General features: G+C 32.6%; 3 pseudogenes; all 3 read right to left on the bottom strand.

Annotated features, from left to right (window-relative positions):
* Window positions 1–4,441: 4,441 nt before the first annotated feature.
* On the bottom strand, window positions 4,442–5,382 carry LOC109677432 (olfactory receptor 6C1-like; annotated as a pseudogene).
* Window positions 5,383–12,606: 7,224 nt separating this feature from the next.
* On the bottom strand, window positions 12,607–22,098 carry LOC109702901 (olfactory receptor 6C3-like; annotated as a pseudogene).
* Window positions 22,099–22,370: 272 nt separating this feature from the next.
* On the bottom strand, window positions 22,371–22,917 carry LOC141425947 (chromobox protein homolog 3 pseudogene; annotated as a pseudogene).
* Between the last annotated feature and the right edge of the window lie 564 nt (window positions 22,918–23,481).

The following is a 23,481-nucleotide window of genomic DNA, read 5'->3' as shown; positions in this document are numbered from 1 at the left end:
CTTAGGTGTCCTTCCAGATCTATTGGCTCACGTACTTGAACAATTCCAAAACAGGGTCTTATGGTAGCCTGGAAAAGTTACAAAAACAATCTCCCTTTTCATATTCGGGCCAGCTTATTGATGGATGTACTATCCACTCACCCAAAAACAGGAATCCATAAATATAATCTAAAAACTCTAAATGATTTTCAAAAGTTAATGGGGGAGATAAATTGGCTGTGTCCTTCCATAAAATGTACCATCTGTGAACTGTCTCCTCTCTTTAAGATTTTACAGGGAGACACTCAACCATCTACTCCTATATATCTCACACTGGAGAGTCGTATGGCTCTGGCTAAGGTTGAACAAGCCATTCATTACTCTCAGAGAACTCGTGTTGACTATTTTCAACCAAAACTTCTTATTTTATCTACTGCAAGTTTACCCACGGGAGTTCTTTGCCAGTCTCGGGGAGTGCTAGAGTGGCTACATTTACCTCACTCCCCTTCTAGACTCATTACCCCTTACCATAGTGTGGTAACTAAGTTAATAACTATAGGACATTTTTGTACTGTGCAACTGCTAGGATTAGAACCTTGCCTTATTGTTGTTCCATTCACCAAGGAACAACAGGCTTGGTTACGGCATACTGACACCATGTGGAAAAATGCATTAGCTAACTTTACAGGACAGCTTGGAGAACATTTGCCTTCCTCCAAACTTCTTAATTTTGATTATCAACAAGCTTTTATATTTCCTTGCAATATCTGAGAGGGTCCTATACCTCAGGCTCTTGTGATTTTTACTGATGCTTCAGGCTCTGGAAACACTTCTTACTTTTCCTCTCATGGACAAGAGGTTGTACAAACAGGTTTTTCCATTGTTCAGTATGCTGAACTTCAGACACTTATATTGGCTTGTCAGGATTTTGTTCATATTCCTTTCAATTTGTACACAGACAGTGCCTATGTATGCGATGTGGTCAAACTATTATTACCTCTATGTAGGATACACCAGCAGGAGCAGCTTTTTCATCTTTTTCTATCCAGAATGTCATTGTAATTTTTATAGGCATTGTGTTGGACATGTAGATTCTTATTGTAATATGGCCATTTTTACAATGTTGATTCTACCAATCCACAGGCATGGAAGGTCTTTCCATCTTCTGTTGTCTTCTTTGATTTCTCTCTTCAGTGGTTTATTGATCAAAAAGATCTTTGGTTTCTTTTGTTAAATGTATTCCAAGGTACTGTATTGTTTTTGATGTTCTAGTAAATGATGGTTCTCTTAATTTCTTTGTCTGTTCATTGTTGATATATAGGAAGGCTCCTTATTTCCTGTATGTTAATTTTGTATCATGCTACTCTGCCAAAAGTGTTTGTGATTTCTAATGGTGTTTTTTTGGTGGAGTTTTTAGGTCTCTTAAGTATAGTATCATGTCATCTGCACATAGGGATAGTTTGACTTCTTCTTTCTCTATTTGAATGACTTTTATTTCTTGCTCTTGTCTTAGTGCTCTGGCCAGGAATTCTAAAGCTATATTAAATAGAACTGGGGAAAGCAGATATCCCTGTATCATTCCTGTCTTTAATGAAATGGTTTCAGTGGTTCCCCATTTAGTATGATTTTGGCTGTACGTTTGTTGTATATAGCTTTTATTATGTTAAGGAACATTCCTTCTATCTTAGCAGTGCCTTTATTGTGAAAGAGAGTTGAATTTTGTCAAAGGCTTTTCCTGCATCTATCGAAAGGATTGTGTTGTTTTTGTCTCTACTTCTGTTTATACACTGTATTACACTTATGGATTTATGTATGTTGAAACTTCCTTGCATCTCTGGAATGAAACTGATTGGTCATTGACTATGATCTTTTTGACGTGTTGTTGAATTTTGTTTGCCAGTATTTTGTTGAGGATCTTTGTGTCTATATTCATGAAAGATATTGATCTCTAATTCCTTTTTTTTTGGTTGCAACTTAAGTTGGTCTCGGAATCTTCATGGGCTTCATAGAATGTGTTTGGTAGTGCTTCTTTCTCTTCTCTTTCCTGGAAAAGTTTGAGTAATATTGATTTTAGTTCTTCTTTAAAGGGTTGGTAAAATTTGGCCATGAATTCATCAGGCCTGGGCTCTTTGTAGGGAGGTTCTTTATTCCTGCTTCAATTTCATTGCTTGTAATAAGACTATTTAGGTGTTTATCATCTTCTGTATCAGTATTGGTTGGTTGAATGCATCTAGGAATTTATCCATTTCATGTAGATTTTCCAGTTTGCTTGCATAGATGTTTTCAAAGTACTCTCTAATAATTCTCTGGATTTCATTATTATTTGTGGTTGCATCCCATTTTTCATCTCTGATTTTATTAATCTAGGTCTTTACTCTCCTCCATTTTTCCTGTTAACTAAGGTGTGTTAAACTTGTTAATCTTGTCAAATAACCAACTCTTTGTTTCATGATTCTTTGTGTAGTTATTTTGGTTTCAATCTCATTGATCTTTGCCCTATTCTTTATTATTTCTCTTGTCTTTGATTTTGGTTTGGATTGTTCTTGTTTTGTATTTTTTTGTGTGTGCATCATTAGGTTGTTTATTAATTACAGATGTGTATGTTTCCATTTGCATAAGTACAATTGTTATAATTTCTATAATTTTTCCCTTTCTTAGCAAGATTTGTTATACTGCTTTTCAATTCATTATAATCATTAAGAATGTTGTACAAATGATGAGAATTGTAGCACATTTTCTATTATGACATATTGATTTATATGATTTAAAATTCATTTTAGAATTTATAATAGCTGTTTAAGCTTTACACAAACACCTTGCTTAAATATTTCTTGATATTTTAATTTTTTAAGTAAAATATGTGGAATGTAAATTCTAGCAAGTGTAATCCTCATTGTGTTAATTTGCTTTTCCATTTCTGTGACAAAATTTCTGTGATAACAATATAGGGGACAAAGGATTTCTTTTGATTGACTGTTTCAGAGGCTTTAGTCCATGTCTGGCTGCCTCTTTTATTAAAGGACTTGGGGCAAGGCTGAAGAATCATGATGGAAAGAAATTACAGAGGATTGTTTATCACCACATGGAAGCTAGGTAACAGAGAGAGCCTGATAGGAATGTCCAGGGACAAGAGATATCCTTTAAAGCTGCCCTCATTTACCCACTTTCCCTGATAGTCATAGTATCCTAACAGTCCTTTCAGACATGAAACCATTGATTGATTAATACATTGATACAGTCAGCATCTTGTGATCTAATTACCCCTCATTAACACCACAATCTGGGAACCAAGTCTTCAATACATAAACTCTTTTAGGGTTCACTTCATATTCAAACCCAATAAATTATGGAATTTTTTCCTTTGCTTTGACATTTTAACTTAATACAATACATAGACCTAAATGATTTTGTTAAGGTATATAGTGGTGTCAATATATGCACTATTTCAAACTGGTCCAAAACATGAGAAGAAAACACACAAACATGCACACATACATGATTCCTCAGAAAATATATGCACACCTTGAATGTATTATATATGAAAATACATATGTATCTGTATTCATATATATCAATGTATACTCACATTTTAGACAAGTTTGTTACAGAGTATACTTCCAAATATAAGCACAATTTAAAAATATATGTATTTTGGATACTGATATTCTCAAAGGAGCTTACTCTCCAGGGAAAATCAGAAACCTTGCATGTCCCTTATATCTAATTTATTTCCTTTCTATTTATAACAGCAAGACATAAATATGTATATTATGTGTGTATTTGTATGTATAAATACATTCATAGGTATATATATGTTTATACATATCAGATTTAAAGATAATGGTAATATGTGTATGTATGTATATCAGGAGATTTGGGGATTCATAAAATAAAATGTCTATTTAAGACTACTTAAAGTATATAATATTTATAGTTTGTGTTTATGAATGGACAAATAGCATGAAGATATGATATTATAGGGGCAAGAAGTAGAATTTCATGGGTTTCAAATGAGTAAATTATTTTAATTTAATTACATGTCATTTAAAGAAGATTTTCTAGGAAAACTGTAAAATGAAGAGGGGTGTTTCTACAAAAACTAAATAAAATCAAAGGATTATACTTTTAGTATACATTAAGTAAACCACATCAATATAAATTAGTTTTTCTACCTCTGTGGATAATTTTATCCTTGGAAAACTCAAAATATAATTTAGCTGTAGAATAATTATTTTAAAAGATTTACTAATCAAATATCAGAAAGAAGCAGTGATAGAATAAGTATTAGATATATAATTATAATTGCATGAAAAATATATTAAACAAATATGCTTTAAACTGTAAGAAGAGAAAGGAATGAAAAGGACAGTGGGATGGCCTTATTGATTGAAGCAGGTCACTGAAATGTCACTTTTAAACAATTGCCCTTCAATGTGCTTCTAATTCATGACACAACATTATTTCATGTACTTGTGAAAAATATGGTCTTCCTTGCCATGTTCATGAAAGCTTGCTTGACTTGTTGATTCCTTAGTCTATAAATAAAGGGTTCAGCATGGGAGCTACTGAGGTATTTAGCACAGCAACTCCCTTACTCAAAGACACTCTTTCTCTGGCTGAGGGTTTAATGTAAATAAAAATACAGCTTCCATAAGAGATGGAGATGACAACCATATGGGAAGAAAATGTAGAAAAGGCTTTTGTCCTCTGACTAGTAGAAGTAATCTTTAAAATTGTTCTGATGATATATATGTAAGATAGAAATATTAATGCCAAAGTGAACATTAGAGTAAACACGGCACAAGAAAACCCCATTATCTCTAGAATTTGGTGTCTGAGCAAGAAATCTGCAACAAGGGAAAATAATCACAGGCAAAATGGTCAATGATATTGGACCTACAGTAATCAAGCTGTAAGAGCAACATGAGTAAGGGGAAGATGATTAAGAAGGAAATCAACCAGGAAGCAAAGACAAGCATTGTACAGACTTTTCAATTCATGATGGTAATGTAATGCAGAGGCTTGCAGATGGCAATGTAATGATCATAGGACATGGCAGCCAGAAGGTAAAATTCAGTGACTCCAAAGAGAATTAAAAAAAAAAAATAACTGAGCTATACAGTCATTAAAGGAAATAGTTTTGCCTCCTGAAATAATGGTGCCCAGGAACTTGGGTATACTGACAGTTGTGAATGAAACTTCTAATAAGGAGAAATTCCTGAGGAGGAAATACATGGGGGTGTGGAGGTGGGAATCCAGCAGGGTGAGCATGATGATGGTCAGGTTCCCAGTGATGCTGAGCATGTAGGTGATGAAGAGAAAGAAAAAGATCATCACCTGGAGCTTTGGATCATCTGACAATCCCAGGAGGATAAACCCTGTTCTTTCTGTACAGTTATGCATTCTTCAGTTGCTTACTTATTTATTCTTTCCAAAGGTATAGGAGAAAGCAGAAAGAACAAAGCTGAACTGAGGATTAATCCAAATACAAGTGCTGAGCTGGAATGTTGCTGAAATAGTATGCCATTTCCACTTTCAGGGGACATTTGAAGTCATCTGATAGTAACAATGATCTTTAATTTCTGTTTTTCAGAGAAAAACATTTTAATTAAGGCAGGTTACAAGTATTACAACTACCACAAGAAATAATCTTATCCAAGTTAGAAAGGGTATTGTCAAAAACAAATATACAAATAAACATAAAAAAAGTTAGTGAGGATGTGGAGGGAAAGGAATTCCTATACATTATTGGTGGGAAATAGATTAATACAGCCACTATGAAGAACAATATGGAGATATTCAAAGTCCTAAATATAGAAATACCATTCAATCCGGCTTTACAACTGCTGGGTATATATTCAAAGTAATGAAATAAGAACACAAAGGAAACACCTACATTTTCATGCTTATTGTGGCATTATTAACACTAGCTAAGATCGGAAATATGTACATGTGGCCAACAACTGAATAATGGATAAAGAAAATGTGTTATATATGCAATACGGTTATTTTCAGCCATAAAGTAGAATTAAATGCAGTCACTTACAGCAAAATGAATGGAAATGGAGGACATTAAGTTAAATGAAATAAGTCAAACACAGAGAAATAAGCACCACATGTTCTAAAAGTGGAAGAATGATTACTAAGGAGTAGGAAGCATGCAAATGGGTTGGAGAGAGTGGAAATAGGGAAATAAGATCTGATCAATAACATACATGAAAATGTAACTCAGATTCCATTAAAATGTACCATTAACATGTGGGCATGAAAATCATAAATATTTTGTTATCCCAGAGCTTGAAGTGGTAGGGTAGGGATATGTAATCAGATATTTCTGACTCTAGTACTACATTTTAGAGACATGCCTATGAAGTGTCTTCCCAAATATGATAATTTTTTGTGTCATTGTCCCATCTTTACACAAGCTTCCATTTTTGCAAAAGTTTAAACACATTGAAAATTATCAAAATGGGAAGGATGCATTATTTTTAAAAAGTGATTTTTTTGTCGTTACACATCCATCACCTTTTAAAACATTGAACACATTTTCCAACTCTTGGTATTACCTCATTGGATGTCAGAAATACTGAAGCCATCTCCATGAGCAGTCTCAGATGACCTGGATGAAAGGTGAGACAATAGAGAAAGCAATGTAAAAAAGGGAGGGAGCGTAACAGAAGGAAGTTAATAAGGTGAATATGGTTGATGTATTTCCTATAAAAGAATGAATAGAGAATTTGTAAATCTTGAAATCACCATAAGAAGGGGACTAAGATAGAAAGGAAAAAAAGTGGAGATGAACCCATTTGGGTTACAATACATATATATGTGGAGATATCACAAGAAGACTCCCTGTTCGGCTATCTTAAATAAACAAAAATGTCATCATTTTACAAAAACAGAACAGGAAGGTAAAACAGGTCCTTTCTGGGGGATTGGTGCCAGTGGGAAGAGAAAGGATGTGGGGAAAGGGTGAACATAGTGCAAATACTGTATATACATGTATGTAGATTGAAAACTGAGAACTCTCAAAACTATTTCAGGAATGGGGTGAGGGAGGGGTAAAGGAAAATGGTGGAGGATGTAAATTCATGTATTATATATATGATATATTGTAAGAACTCTTGCAAATGCCACAATGTACCCCTACCACAACAATAACAAACAATAATATATAAATAACATAAAAACAGAGCAAGGCAAACTGAAAGTCTTAAATTTGATGTGTATTGTATGTGAATCTCCTGTAAAATCTTACTGTACATATGACTCATTTTCTAGACCTTTAGTCCTACTCAACATAGTGTACTTTCTCCTTTAATTTATATTATTTTTCATATTTGAGAATTGCTCCAGTAAGAGAGATAAGCCATCTCCAAGAAAACTTGTGTAATACTTTTATTTATTTATTTGGATTTTTTAAAATAAATATTAGTGCTCATACTTTTAAAAAATAAAGTTTGAGTGATATTGCCTTAGAGATGGATATAGGAAAGAATGAAGATATGTAACTTTGAGTTCAATCTACTTACTAGTTCTGAACAAATCAATCATCTGTGCTTAGTTTCCAAAATATGTAAGTGTAAACTTTGTACTCAATATCGTAGGATAATGGTGAGCTGAAATAAGTTGATGTATTTGAAACATTAGGAAAAGTACTTGACATTTACTGAAAGTCATGTAGAATGTGTTCAATGGAGAAAATGTTCCCTAAACACTGATCCTAAACACTTTGGGATTAGCATGGTGTCCAATGCAAGGAGGTTGTGTCTTAGAAAAATATTGTTAAATATATTACTTCCAAGAGAATTCCAATAGTGATAATGAACCAGAAAAATTAAAAAAATAGGAGGGATTACTTGATTGTGCAGTACTAATCGCATCAAGCAAGTAATTCTTAGCTTTGTTCTGTCATGCTGACTTCTCTGACCATGTTGAATCTGCCCACTCACTATCATTATTGCCACCCAACGTGCTCCCCATCCTACTTCTCCCACCTTCAGCCAGAATGTGATCACTACATTTGAGTATGATAGATGTCCAGAGCACATTAACATTTCTACCAATGCCCAGTTTTTTTCTATACTCCTTGTTAGAAATAACTTTTCTGAAAGTGATTTTGAAGCTTGTAACACACACACACACACACACACACACACACACACACACATATGCATAAGTTATCTAAAGATACATACACACATATATATGACAGGCATTAGATGCAGTACATTGTAATGACATCTGAAATCACCATTTTCTCTAGTTCCAGGACATTACAAATAACATCCATTACATAATGACCCAAGAACTTTTTTCTTATTCTTCCAAATCCACCACACTTAGATTATGCTAAAATTTCCTGGGAAATCCACCATTGCTCTGTGCATTCTTTCAAGTTTAGACAGGATCTTATCTTCAAAGATATTTACTTATGTTGTAAGAGGTATTTACATAGTTGGCAAAAATTCTTTCTATATGACAGGCATTAGATGCAGTACATTGTAATGACATCTGAAATCACCATTTTCTCTAGTTCCAGGACATTACAAATAACATCCATTACATAATGACCCAAGAACTTTTTTCTTATTCTTCCAAATCCACCACACTTAGATTATGCTAAAATTTCCTGGGAAATCCACCATTGCTCTGTGCATTCTTTCAAGTTTAGACAGGATCTTATCTTCAAAGATATTTACTTATGTTGTAAGAGGTATTTACATAGTTGGCAAAAATTCTTTCTATTCAGCATGTTTAAAACAAATGATATGTAAAGGAAATCACATTTAATAGGGATATATATATATATATATATATATATATAATGAAAACTTAAACAATTATTTCTATGTTACTTTCTTAGCATGTTTGTAGTTTGTATTTTCCAATTAACTTTATTCCTGCTCAAGTAGTGTCATTCTTACTTCATCAGAATTTACTTTTGATTAAAAGCATAAGATCCTTATACACCCATGAAATTACAAAGTACCATCTCAAACAGATAAGATTTAGTTTCAGTCTCAACTTCCTGAAATTACTTACTGATATTGGAGGCTGATATTGTAAAAATGTACATTACATTATTACTATTTCATAGAGAAAAAGTATTAATGGACTGTATTTAAACCTCATTTCAGGTTTATCCCTTATCTATTTTTCCTCTTACATTTTCTGATAGTTTTCATACTTTGTCTGAATAATAATACTGTAGCTACTTTTTTTACTTGTGATTAAAATTTCCTACCTGGAAGGTAGAATGAACTGTGAGGAAAAGTATAAATAGGTACAGAAAGGGTTTAAGAGAGCATCACAAAAATATAAGCATTTCTATAGCCAGTCTTCAAGGACCAAAGAAACATTAGTAGGTGATCCAGTATAAAAAACTGACTGTGGTACACTGAAATTTTACTTGAATCTGTTTATGAAAATTCAGTGGACTGTATTCATTTGCCAATAAATTAGCCTTAATAAAAATTATCAAGGAATAGAAGGCAATGTTAAATGTGGTGCATATGACCCACAGAGCCTTAAATTATTCTAAGCATGTATTTGTGGAGGAGATGAAGGCTATCTCAATGACTTAACTCATCAGTTCAGTTATTTTTGTTCCTTAATGAAGATCCATTCTTTTTCCTGGAAGAACATTGCTTAGATTAATCAGCTCTCATTCCTTTCTACCAATTTTATCAAAATTACTTCTTACTTGCATTCCAGAGAATCAGTGAGTGATTCCAAAGGCAAATTAACAATGATCCTTAATATATGTCAAATAAGATAGCTACATGGCATCATTAGTACTTTCATTCTGAATGCCCTTCCCAAATCTGTAACATCCAATGAATATTAACAATGACCAAAAAGCATATAGGTTTTGCCATTAGAGAGGTGTAGCTTAAAAATACAAATAGGCCTTTTAATAGATTTCCAATTTGGATGAGTTACTTTAAGTTCATTTTCTCTGCTTAAAATATAATTGAAATATTTCAATATATTGAAATATAATTGAAATATATTTGAGGATTCAATGAAATTATATAATAATTTTAACTGCTTAAATTCTGTGACACATGGGCTTTAAGACTAGGTATACCAATTATTTTATTTTCCTTTTGATTGAAATTAATTCCCAATTTTGGGAAGGATATTTGTAGTGATGTGTTTATTAAATGTATGATTTAGTGCAGTGGCTAAAAACTTTCATACTTAACTTACTTATCCTTTATCACACAATTACAAAATCTTCATCTTTATTCCCAAATGAGACATTGAAATTCAGAGATTAACTTCCACTAACTCATAAAGCTGGAAAATGATATGTATAATCTCAGAGTACTTAAAATTAAAGTATGTTCCTGAGCTACCAGCTTGCAGGCTCTGCTGAGCTTCTCTAGCTGTAATCTTTCCTTTTTCTCTAATAAATCCTACTTTATATACCAAAAATAAATAAGTAAATAATGTTCCCTTTAACACAGTACTACATAGCATGTATTTGATTAGAAACACAAAGACACAGAGACAATAATTTCCTGCTTTTAATCAACATAAAATGAGTGAATTGATATCATAAAACAAAACATATTAATTTTATAAAATTTAATTTCAAGTTGTATTCTAATAAATCCTAATTAATATGATAGAATTAATCTCATTTAATTAATTTTGATTAACATTTGAACTGTGTAGTTATGAATGAAAGTTGAAATTTGAGAGTTCTACTGCTTTCTGTATGTTCCACTTTCATTTTCATACAGTTTCACTAACACTCAGGTTAGAATGCTGAAAACATCAGCCAATGCCATTGCTGTAATCCAGGCAAAATAGCATTTCTTAAAAAGTTCCCTCTGTTCCACTAAACTAGTTTATTTCTTATTGTTAATGATTTTGCTTTCATCTTCCCATTTTACACAGTGTAGATATATTTCTTTGACTGTGGAGAATGGGGAAGAAGCAAAAATAGAAAATAGAAAATTATCAGAAGTTGTTTAAAAAATGTTTGCTATGTTTTCTACATAGATTTATTGGCTCAAGGGGATCAATTCAGTGAATCAAAATTGCCAAAAGAGGAATATACACAAAACACAGAGGAATATAAAACACAATACACATAAACATTAAAATTGGAAAGGAAGCTTGGGGGACTGTGCCCAGTGAGAGACAGAACAAAATAATGACAAACAAATAACAACACTGTATGAAGGTTGTTTCCCTTTGGCATCCTTTTTTGAGACAGACATAGTGGCCAAATATAGAAGTTTAATTCCTAATACTTAAAGTGCACAATGCTTCATAATATTTTCAAACTGGGAATCTACTGCATTGAACCAAAACATACATTGACTGCATTATGGCTAGTCTGCCTCCTTCAAGAAGTTTTACTTCCATAATGCTGCTTAAGCTTGATACTTTCTCCCACACAATCTATCCCATACAACAGCAATGAAATAAGAAGTGTTTCTTCTTTTTACTAAGTAATGTTATAATTTATAGGTCAACACATTATTATTAATCAGTACCTTTCATGAAAAATTAATTATATAGTGCTGCTCATATAAGACAGTGTGACTGAAAAATACCAATAAAATGTGTAGGACCTTAGCAAAATCAGGTAAAATATAAAAGTAGAGCAAAGAGTTCTTTTTTGCTTTTTAAATTAGGCTACTGTATTAGGTCAATGACTTTAGTCAAGTCAGTGAACTTTTCTGAGAATCAAGTTACTCATTTATGAAAAAGACACAGCATGTTAATTAAGCCATATGAATGATGATAACTGAATTGGATATGTCATTCCATATACCTACTCCAAAAGATGGCATGCAATAAATGCTCTTCACATTAGAGTGTTGTTTAGGAAATCCCTGTCAAATTTCTGGGTTAAATAAGAAAAATAGTGTCTACATATATTTATGTCTTTATTATTTTATTAATACAGAAAAGCAAGAGGACATATAAAACCAGATATAACAGTGATTTCAAAATAATCAGGAAAGAAAAAATATTATAAATTCCAAATTATTCACAAGTAGAAAAACAAATACCCAATGCCATTGGAAAAATGGGAAGATTTAGACAATATATGGTAGACAAATCATGTTTGTTTCAAATATTTAATTCACTTTCAATGTCTTATAATTTGTAAAGTAGGACTCATTACAAAAGAGAAATTTTAAATTACATTTATTAAAACTGTTTCCTGTTAGATGCTATTAATACATACAATATGTTTAATATTAAGTATAACCAGTAAAATGATATATGCTTTACAGCCATTGGCTTTCTATATAGAGATGTAAATCAAGTTGGGACCATGGGTTGTGATTCAGCTACTCTGGAAGTTGATGCGTGAGGATCAGGAGTTTCAAGTCACACTATGCTAAGCAGCTACAGCTTGTCTCAGAAAAAGAAAAAATAAATGAATTTTAAATCAATGGTTAACTGGAACCAAAATATAGTTTTAAGGAAGACACAACATAGGCATTTTCAGCTTAAAAAGAAATCTGATCTGAAGTCAATGAGCTCAGCACCAGACAGCTCCGAGATGGATACAGAAGGATAGAGGGTAATTAAAATGTCATTTTTGTCTTTTTGGAACCTTACAGTTACATTCATTCATGTCAATACATACTTTCATTTGCTTCTAAAAAACACTACTTTATGAGCCAGATCTTTGCAGGCTTGTTTTAGTTGCTGGTTCCTCAAGTTATAAATAAAAGAGTTCAGCATGGGAGCAACTGAAGTGTTGAGAACAGCTACTCTTTTGGTCAATGATGATCTTTCTGTTGCCGAAAACTTGACATATATGAACATGCAGCATCCATAAGAGATGGAGATGACAATCAAGTGAGAGGAACAGGTGGAGAAAGCCTTTTTCCTCTGGGTGGCAGATAGAATTCTCAATATGGTGGTTATGGCGCATATGTAGGACAGAATCACTAATGCCAGTGTGAACAACAGAGCAACAAAGGCAAAGTAAAAGCCAAACCTCTCCAACAGCCATGTGTATGAAAATGAGAGCTGTAAATTGGGAAAGTAGTCACAAGAGAAGTGATAGATGATATTGGAAGCACAGAAATCTAGCTTGAGGATAAAGATGAGTGGTGGAAAAATGGTCAGAAATCCTGCCAGCCAAGAAGTGAAGACAAGAAGCGTGCAAATTTTCCTATTCATGATGGTGATGTAAGGCAGAGGCTTGCAGATGGCAACATAACAATCATAGACTTCAGACATACCATGGAGATGAAGAAGAATAATTGAGCTAAATAGTTGTTATAGGAAATGGTCTGGACTTTAGTAATTATTGACCACAAAAATCTAGGGTTGGAAACACTCGTAAATATAATTTCTAAGAAGGAGAAATTCTGGAGAAAGAAATACATAGGCATCTTTAGACATGAGTCTAGCCATGTCAGCATGATGATGGTTGGGTTTCCAGTGACACTTAACAGATAAGTCACAAATAAAAAGATAAAAGTTACAACCTGAAGTTCTGTGTTCTCTGATATGCCCGAGTATAAACTCTGTGATCACAGTGTGGTTTCTCCTACCGAATTTTTTCTTTCACCAAAATCTGTTGATTAAAAAATAAAACACACATTGAATTTAATATAAAAGAAGTGAACATTGGCAATGAAATGAAGCAATGAACATTTTCCCAGTTGCAATTTTATATCTGCTCATTCCTTTAAAGAGAAAACATATACAGCCCATAGTAAAAAGTAAACTTATATTCACAGATTAATACCTATAAGTCAGCATCAGTGATTTTACATAACACCAGTGCACATAATTAAATTCTCCACATGCAGTACACCTTTGTACTGTATTATTAGCTATATCTGTAGTTTCAGTATTGAGACATTGTTTTCCAGTTTCAAGATTGTTTGCTTTTACATCTGAAATCTCAATTTAACTTTGAATTCTGATGTCATTTACAAAAATAAAAACTTTCCTGGTGCAAATTCACAATTGCTGCCTTCTAGAGAAGTGCTGGACAAGAAAGGGGTCTGAGCTCTTCTCTGTTCGGTTATATATTTTTTTTAGAAAAGTCTCTTGTTTTTCCTGGGCTGGTCTAGTTTGTGATCTTCCTCAGGCTTCCTATATAGTTAAGGTTACTAATGAGCACCACCACAGCTATTGTTTTCCTTGTTGTTGAGACTGAATCTAATTATGATCCTTCTGGTTCCATCTTCAAGTAGCTGGGATTATAGGCATGGGGTAGTGCTTCTGGCAGAATTACTGATCTTAATGAAAGTTATAATTTTTATTTGTAACATATATTCTTTTCAATGTGGGTGTAGAACTAAATGTGTTTACAATCACACAAATATATTAAATAGTGTAGCCTTGGTTGTAAAAGAAAATCAAGTCCTTAGTTTATTGGAATGAAAACAGAGTTCAGAGAAATAAATTATTACTCAAAGAGAGCTGAATAACATCATTCTACAACATACTGTTACATTTATATCATTATCATACATATTATTTTATTTAACAATTAAGTTTTTGTGGTTATTCACTTAGTGTTATTACTCTTAAATTTGCCCGAGGACAAAAAAAATAACTGATACCAGAGTTTTTTGATGTCAAAACATAGCATTGTGTCTCTTACCAAAGACTAATTAGAATAAATTAAACTTTTAATAGCATTAATATCATAGTAACCACAAGGCTTCAAACTGTAACTGATGTGACTTCTATCTGTCATGTTCTCTCCTTATAAGTAGAAAGCAACATTTTGTCTGCGGTATGTTGTCAGTTCACTTGTATGACTGTATTCACATACCATAAAAGAAAGCAGTTTGACAATACTGACCCTCAGTTGAGTTGGCCAGTAGAACAGTAGAGGATAACTATCAAAGCTAGTAGCAACAGGCATTTTTCTGTCTTTCTGTTTTAGGTTTCTGGTTATGAATATACTTTTCTTTAGGAATATACATATTTTGTCATTCATCTAGCATTAAGAGTGGCAGATCAAAGGCAGAGACCATTAGTGTAGTTGGAGCAATGGTCAAAAGGTGAAAATCTATAGCTAATAATTATAACTATGTCAAAACGATAATTTGAGGATACTTGCAATTTGTTCCAATAAAATAAACTTTTCAATGACAGGCAAAAATGCATTTTTTGACAAATATGAAGCATACATTTTGATATGTCCAATGATATCAATTAGAAATATAACCTAAATTTGCCTTTATTTATTTAAATTGTGAAATATATTAATAGTTTAATTCAGGCAACATCTATTACATAAAAGACTCTCACAGGTTGAATTAAGGATAAAATTTCTACCAGCATTTGCTCAAAGTAAAAAAAAAAATCTCTTTTATAGTTTTTATTTTTCTGTACAAACATAAATATTGCTTGGTTCTAAACTTCAAAACCTACTATTAATCTGAGAATTTTAAAGTTAATTTCCAGGGTACACCAGTAACCTTATGGTACTGGAAGACAAAACATATTAAAGTTCTCTGGATAAGATAAAGACTGAATCCCACACAAAGATAACACAATTTATGTTCTCTGGCCACTGTCTACACCACTGAGAAACTGGGTTGAGGAAAGCAAGGATGCCAGCAGAACATTCAATAAATGTGGTAATATGACACATCTTTCTGGAAAGCCAACTAATATAAGGTTCTATCAGATTTTTTAAATATATTTACCCATAAACACTATCACACAAACTCAGAGATATTTTATCTTTGTATACTTTATGTAATTTTACAAACCATATAAAAGCAACAAATTTGTCAACAGTGTGTAAGAGATATCCTTGTGAAGTTATCTAGAAAATGTTTATCATTTCATAAAAATTCCTTAGAGTAGGAGGGTAGAGTTTTATATACAAATTTTTAATTTCACTATTGATAAAGATTAGAGAATTATGCTATTACCAATTTCAATCATTAGTTACAAAACTGTATGTATTCATTTGTACAAGTATAATTGGTACAATTATAAAATCTAACTTTGTTACATATTTCATCTTTCTCTTCCTAGAAAAAAGAATGAACCCTTTTCATTGCATCCTACTCAGCACTGAGTATTACAAATTGCTTAAAAGTTTTGTATGCAGAGTGATGAAGATGTTATCTAAATTCATTTAATGATAAAGATAGTATCATGAAGACCATTCACAATGCCTGGGTTTTGAAGTTAACGAGATACTTTTTTTTTGCCAGCACAGTAAATTTATTTGATCTAAGTATCATTTTTCTTACCTAAAAAATGAGAGGACTGATAGTTTTAACTCATAGGATGCTACAAAGTTTAAGTGAGACCTGTACAAAAGTGCTTAGGAATAGTTAGGGTACAGTGATTAATATATACATTTTATATATTTAAATTTTTTCATATAGCTTAAATAATAGATTGAGCATTTTTTGATGGTACTGGGATTTTGAACTCTTCTTTGGACTTGCTAGGCAAGCATTGTAGCACCTGTGCCATGCCTCTGACCCTTTATGCTTTAGTTATTTATTGTATAGGTCTCAGATTTTTGCCTGGGTCAGCCTGGATCATGGTCCTCCTATTTATCTGCTCACATATTTGGGGTGACAGACAAATGACACAACACTTAGTTTATTAGTTGAGATTGGAATCTTACAAGATTTTTGCATGGACTGTGGCTTTGAACACCAATCTTCCTGACTTCTGCCTCACAAGTAATTGGGATTGCAGATGTGAGCCACCAAGCCTGGCATCGATCAAGCATTTTTTTTCAGTATTTATAATACTTTTTGATGAATTGTCTAATAAGTATTCACTTTTCATTAGATTTATTGTTTTATTAATCATTTATGTATATTAATGTGTGTTTTCTGTTGCAATATGTTTTGGAGCCTATTCTTATTTTCTTGGTGTCCTATTTTTTTTTTTTTGAGGACGTCCTTTTCAAATTATATAAATATTCATTTATATTTAATACTTCTATACTTGTGATTTTAGCAAACAGCTTTAAACCATCCAGAATTTTTCTTTTTTTTTTTTAAGTGTATTTATTTATGGTTCTGGGGATTGAATCCAGAGCATTGAGAATTCTGGGCAAATACCTTACCACTGCGGTACACACCCAGTTCCAGAATTTATGCTCATATGCAATATGGGTCTATTTGTGCTGCTTTTCAATGAACAATCAACTGCCCTAACAAATTAAGTCTAGAAATAATATGAAAGTCTGGGCAGTGAGATACAAGAGCACCCATATCATGTTATCTTCACAACACCTCTATGCCAGAACTTTCATAATGAAATCCATATGCGATCTGTGAGCTAGGGATGAAACAAAATCTAATAAAATATAATCTTGTTGTGAGATAGTTGAAGTTCTCACTTTTAAGTACAAAAACCCAACATTCCTTTTTGCAAGGGCCTTGATGACCTTTTACTGCCTCAGACTCACTTCATACCATCACCATTCATCCCTTACTGCACCAGTGAGCTCAGCATTGCAGGCAGCTGTGAAATGGATACAGGAAGATAGAGGTTAATTAAAATGTCATTTCTGCTTTATTGAATTCTCACAATGGTATTTATTCATGTCAACCATATTTTCATTTGCTTCTAAAAAAACACTACTTTATGAATCATATCTTTGAAGGCTTGTTTTAGTTGCTGGTTCCTCAAGGTATAAACAAAAAGGTTCAACTGGGAGCAACTGAAATGTTGAGAACAGCTAATCCTTTGGTCAATGATTATCTTTCTGTTGCTGAAGGCTTGACATACGTAAATATACGACTTCCATAAGAGATGGAACAGGTGAGAGGAACAGGTGAAGAAAGCCTTTTTCCTTGGTTGGCAGATGGAATTCTCAATATTGTGGTTATCATGCATATGTAGGACAGAGTCACTATGCCAGTGTAACAACAGAGTAACAAATGCAAAGTAAAATCCAATCTTCTCTAACAGCCATGTGTCTGAGCATGAGAGCTGTAAAATGTGGATAGCCACAAAAGAAGTGATCAATGACACTGGAAGCACAGAAATCCAGCTTGAGGATAAGCACGAGTGGTAGGAAAATGGTCAGAAATCTTGCCAGCCAAGAAATGAAGACAAGAAGGGTGCAAATTTTCCTATTCATGATGGTGGTGTAATGCAGAGGCTTGCAGATGGCAACATAATGATCACAGGACAAAGCAGTCAGAAGAAAGAATTCAGACATACCCATGGAGATGAAGAACAGTTGTTATAGGAAAAGACCTTGACTTTAGTAATTATTGACCACAAAAATCTGGGAATGGAAACACTCGTGAATATAATTTCTAAGAAGGAAAATTTCTGTAGAAAGAAATACATAGGTGTCTTTAGATGTGAGTCTAGCAATGTCAGCATGATGATGGTTAGATTTCCAGTGACACTTAACAGATAAGTCAGAAATAAAAAGATAAAAGTTACAACCTGAAGTTCTGGGTTCTCTGATATGCCCAAGAATATGAACTCTGTGGTCACAGTGTGGTTTCTCATATTGAATTTTTTCTTTCAACAAAATCTGTTGATGAAAAAGAAAGCAGAGTAAATTTTTATGTAAAAGTATTAAAAATTAAATACTGGCATTAAAATCTCCAATGAAATCAAGCGAAGGAACTTTTTACTATAAGAATTGTTGCACTATCCTCTAATCCTGATTAAAACCTGTTGAAAAGGTAACACATAAACACAGACTTTCCATAAAGTCCTCTCATGAGTGATTTTACATGAAACTCTACTTATGTCTTCCATATGTACAATAAATCATTGAATTACAGTTTTCTGTAATCTTTTTAAATGTATTCGGATTTTGAGTTTTTAGACATGGTTTTCCAGTTGCTACGATTGAATGCTTTTGGAACTAAAATACCTAATTTTTAGTTTTGTTTCCAATGTCATTTACAAAACATACAATTAACTTAGTAGCTAATTTTTAACTTGTAAGTTATGTTCTTTTAAGTTTGACCACAGGATTAAATGTGCTTGCAATCACAGAAAGAAAACTCTAGAATTGCATTGGTTGTAAACAAGTAATGTTCCTGTCTTTTAGGAAAGAAAACAGAAGTCAGTGAAATTAATTTATACTCATGGAACTCTAGCTGAATAGTATAGTTTTAGAACCTACTGAAGCATTAGTACTATTTTTATGCTTGTTGTTTTAATTAACATGGCTTTTTCCTCCACGTTTACTTTGTTAAGGGAGGAACTCACAAAGAAGATGTTTTGATGCCATAATATAGTGTTGCCTCCATTACCTAGGACAAACTAATCAGAACAAATAAAAATTTTCCTGAATTTATACCATAGAAACCTTGTAGCTTTAAAATGTAACTGATATGACTTCTTTCTGCCTTATTCCTTACATGTAGCAACCAGTATACTCTCTGTGAAATAAGTTCTGAATTATATATATTGTATTACTTTTTTTATGTATCATGGAATGCATAACCCAGTAGGCAGTAAGGATTAAAAGTAATATTGGATATATTTTCACATTTTCTATTTTATATCAGTAATTTTTTCCTTTACAAATATACATATTTTGTTAATCATCTGTCATTACAACTGGCAGATCAAAGGGAGAAACTATTATGGTTTGAACAATGGTTGAAACATATTGAAATCTATAGTTAATAGTTATAAATGTGTTAAAGTGATAATCTGTGGATACTTGCAGTTTTTTCCAAAAAAAAAAATCTTCTCAGTGACAGACAAAAATACATTTATTGACAAATATGAAACATACAATTTTGAAGTCTGATGATACCTATACTGTATTTGATTTCATTTACTAAAAATACGAAGTGCATTAATAGTATACTGCAGGAGACATCTTTCAAAATATAGTTCACCCTGGCATCTATTACAAAGAAGCATCTCACACAGAAAAAGCACAGGTTGAATTAAATGTGTGATTTATATGAACCTCAGTTTGAAATAAAAATAAATTTCCCTTTTATATCTTTTATTTTTCTATACAAACAGAAATATTGCTATGAACAGAACTCCCAAATTTACTATTGTTAACCTGAGAATTCTTAGGTAAATTCCGGGGTATACCACTTTATGATGCTGGAAGGCAAAATGTGTCAGAGTTCTCTGGAAAAGATAAAGATTGAATCCCTCACAAAATAACACAATTTACCTTGTCTGGCCATTGAACAAACCCCTGAGAAAGTGGGATGAAGAAAGCAAGGATGCCAGCAGAGTGGAGTTTAAGAGATGTAGCAATATCATGGCACATATTTCTGGAAAGACAAGCAATATAGGGAGGTACAGCAAAGTGTACCGATCTGCTGACACAGTCAGCCTGGTTTCCCTTTGGCCAAACTTCATTTTCCTAATGTGCACATGAACTCAGTCTGCACTCAGGAGATAATGTATTCTCAATTCCTGAGGAATTGGTTCATTCTACAGTGGACCCTCCTTTGAATGTGTGACCCATATTTAATTCATTATGTATCTCTGCAAACACAGAGAAGAATGAATGACAAGAAAAGTATTTTAAACTTATTTTTCACTTTGAAGTTGACATGTTTATTGTTACAATAATCAAGTTTCACAAGTATTCCTGTGGACATACATAACAGTCCTTATTCTTCCTATCAGGCTTCCATTTCCTTTAGATCTTTAATTTAATCAGCATAAAACATTTCAGTATGGCTTACCAGACATTTTTCCTGTTTATTTACTCACAAGACAAGTCACAATTACACACCAAAGAGATAGTTTATCTTTGTATACCTTATGCAATTTTATAAACTTTACAAATGCAACAAATTATCCAATTTTACTACAAAAATATTCAGCCACTTTCCTGTTTTTCAGTTAACAAGGTGTAACTAATATCCTTGGCATGTTATCTAGAAAATGTTCATTACCCTGAAACAATTGCCCAGAATAGCTGACTAGATTTATATATAATTTGTTAATTTCATCTTTGATAAAGATTAGGGAATTAGGGAATGCTAATTTCACATCTTTAGTTACTACACTGTTTTCTTACATATTTATTTGCATATGCACAATTTATATATGTGCAAACCAACTTTTGTTATATACTTCAGCATTTCCCTCCTACAGACAAAAATGAACCCTTTTCATTTCATCCTAGCCTATATTCAATATTATAAATGATTTTATAACCAGACACAAAAATAATATCCCAATTCAGTCAATGTGTAAAGACTATATTATAAATACTAGCTCTCTGTGCCTGGGTTTTAAGTTAATAAGACAATTTCTCTGAAAACTTGAAAAATTATTCGAAGGTTTTTAAAGGAATTTAAGTCTATTTATTGTCTCCATTAACTATTAATTACAATATAGTAAACAGTTGGATAACATTCGATTAGTACAAAGTTTTCTTGGAGTCTAGAAACAGAAACCTAAATACCAAATATACAGCCTACATATGAGCAATGAGTTGGGGTAAAAAAAAGCATGTGGATCAATAATGTAATTATGAAATTTTGTTTGCTCATTTAGGCCAGCAGGTACTAAATTTCCAACATCTCTAATGAGTCAATTACTTTTCCATGAGCCAAGTCTTAGATATTCCATGATTCATAACATAGATTTCAACTTTCTTATAGGAATGTCTCACTAGAGGAAAGTTTAAATATCCTCTTTGTTTTGTTTAAATAATGAAAACTAAGCAGGATTTGTCAAGTTACTTTATCTGGGTAAGGAAATTGTTGGCAGTAATGAAAATTTTTCCTTTCAGGAATTTTGCAAATAAACTGTAACATTTATGTGTCTATTTAAAACCAAAACAAGTTGGGTGTTGTGGTGCACACCTGTAATGCCAACACTTGTGTGATGAAGGTAGGATGATTAAAAGTTGGAGGTCAGCCTGGGCTAAGGAGCAATTTCAAGGCCACCCTGAGTTCCACAGCAAGACCTTGTCTCAACAAAGCAAAGTCTAGAATGTAGCAAGGTCTAGAATGTATATGTATATATACATTCTATGTGTGTATATATATATATATATATATACAAACAAATAAAGAAAAATTTCAGAATGGTCCTCTATTCCTTCCAGAATGGTATGTTGATACCACTTAAAAATAAGTTCTGATTAAATAATGACTGCAATATTTCCCTAATATTTAGAAAAACCTGTTCTCAAATGCAGAGGAAATACGTCATGGTATCAAATATTTTTTGATAAAAGAAGCAACTGCGTAATTTTTTTGTGGAAAGTAACCAGTGCTATTGATGCAAAACTAAAAGCAACTCCCCAAAAAATCCCAACTCCCCAAATAGTACTTTCAAAACCAATACCTTGAACTTGACTTTTATTCAAATATAATTTTCACAGCAATAATTCAACAGCCAAGACTCAGATTTTATATCTATTTACCTGTCATCTATCTACCTGTTTGTCAGTCCATCTCTATCTATCATCTATCATTTATCTGCTATAAGCAATGCAAACAATTATTGAGCCTCATTTCTGGACAAGACTGACAAGTTAGTCTCTCTTCATAAAAAAAGCAATTGCAATTTGAGCATACTTCATATTTGCCTCTTTTGACAGCACCAAGTCTGTCTCATCTGAATCTTCTTACTTCATGAGAAACATCAGTTCTCCATTGCTGTTTGTGCCACCAATTACTATTCTGGATCAAGACCTCTGGTACATATAGCCTCTGGGTTTCTCAGGAGTATTTCTTTTCTTCTTTGACTTGCTATCTACATATTTAATATCAGATAAAGATTTTCTTTTTGTACTATCTTTTTCATTACCAGCTTTTTGAGAATTATGAAATGGTTCAGTTAACTGTCAACAACCCAAATTTTCTTCAGGTTCCCAACCATCATTAGCATCCATAAATCTCTTCCACTTCAAGAAATACTCCACCTTCCCATTCACTACATGTGGGTCTAGCACTTTTTTCTACCACAAATTCTTTACACTTTAACTGTTCAATTTTTTTTACTCTTTCCATTCTGCTTCTTTCCCATTTTTAGAGTGTAGCTTTATTGGAGGCAATTTTTATTTGCAGACTTGAAGAGCTATTACTCTGATGTTCTGGGTTGCTAGTCCTGCAGCACCTTGTGTCTACATGCCTCCAGTTTCATTAGATTGAAAGTATTTTTAAATTTTTCCTTAGGCTTCTTCAATGATCCATTGTTTATTCAATATTGTGTTGTACAATTCCCATGTGTTTATATAATTTCTACAGTTTCTTTTACTGTTGATTTGGTTTCATTCTGTTATGAACCAATAATATATAAGAAATGATTTTCATTTTCTTATTTGTTAAGATGTGTTAGGTGGCCTAATGTACAATCTGTTTTATAGCAATTTCCATGTGGCGATGAAAGTATTGTGCACTCTGCAGCTGTTGGATATAATAATCTGTTCTGTTAAGTACATCTGACTTGTAGTGTAATTTAAAAACTATTTTTGAGATACTGCATGTATGTTTATAATCATTATATGTTCTTGATTAATTGTTCCCTTGATCAGTGTATAGTGACCTTTTTGTCTTTTCCTACTTCATTTTGATGTCTATTTTGTGGGAT

Source organism: Castor canadensis, chromosome 8 (genome assembly GCF_047511655.1).
Source record: "Castor canadensis chromosome 8, mCasCan1.hap1v2, whole genome shotgun sequence".
Taxonomy (NCBI): Eukaryota; Metazoa; Chordata; class Mammalia; order Rodentia; family Castoridae; genus Castor; species Castor canadensis.
This window is presented reverse-complemented; position numbering and strand designations above follow the sequence as displayed.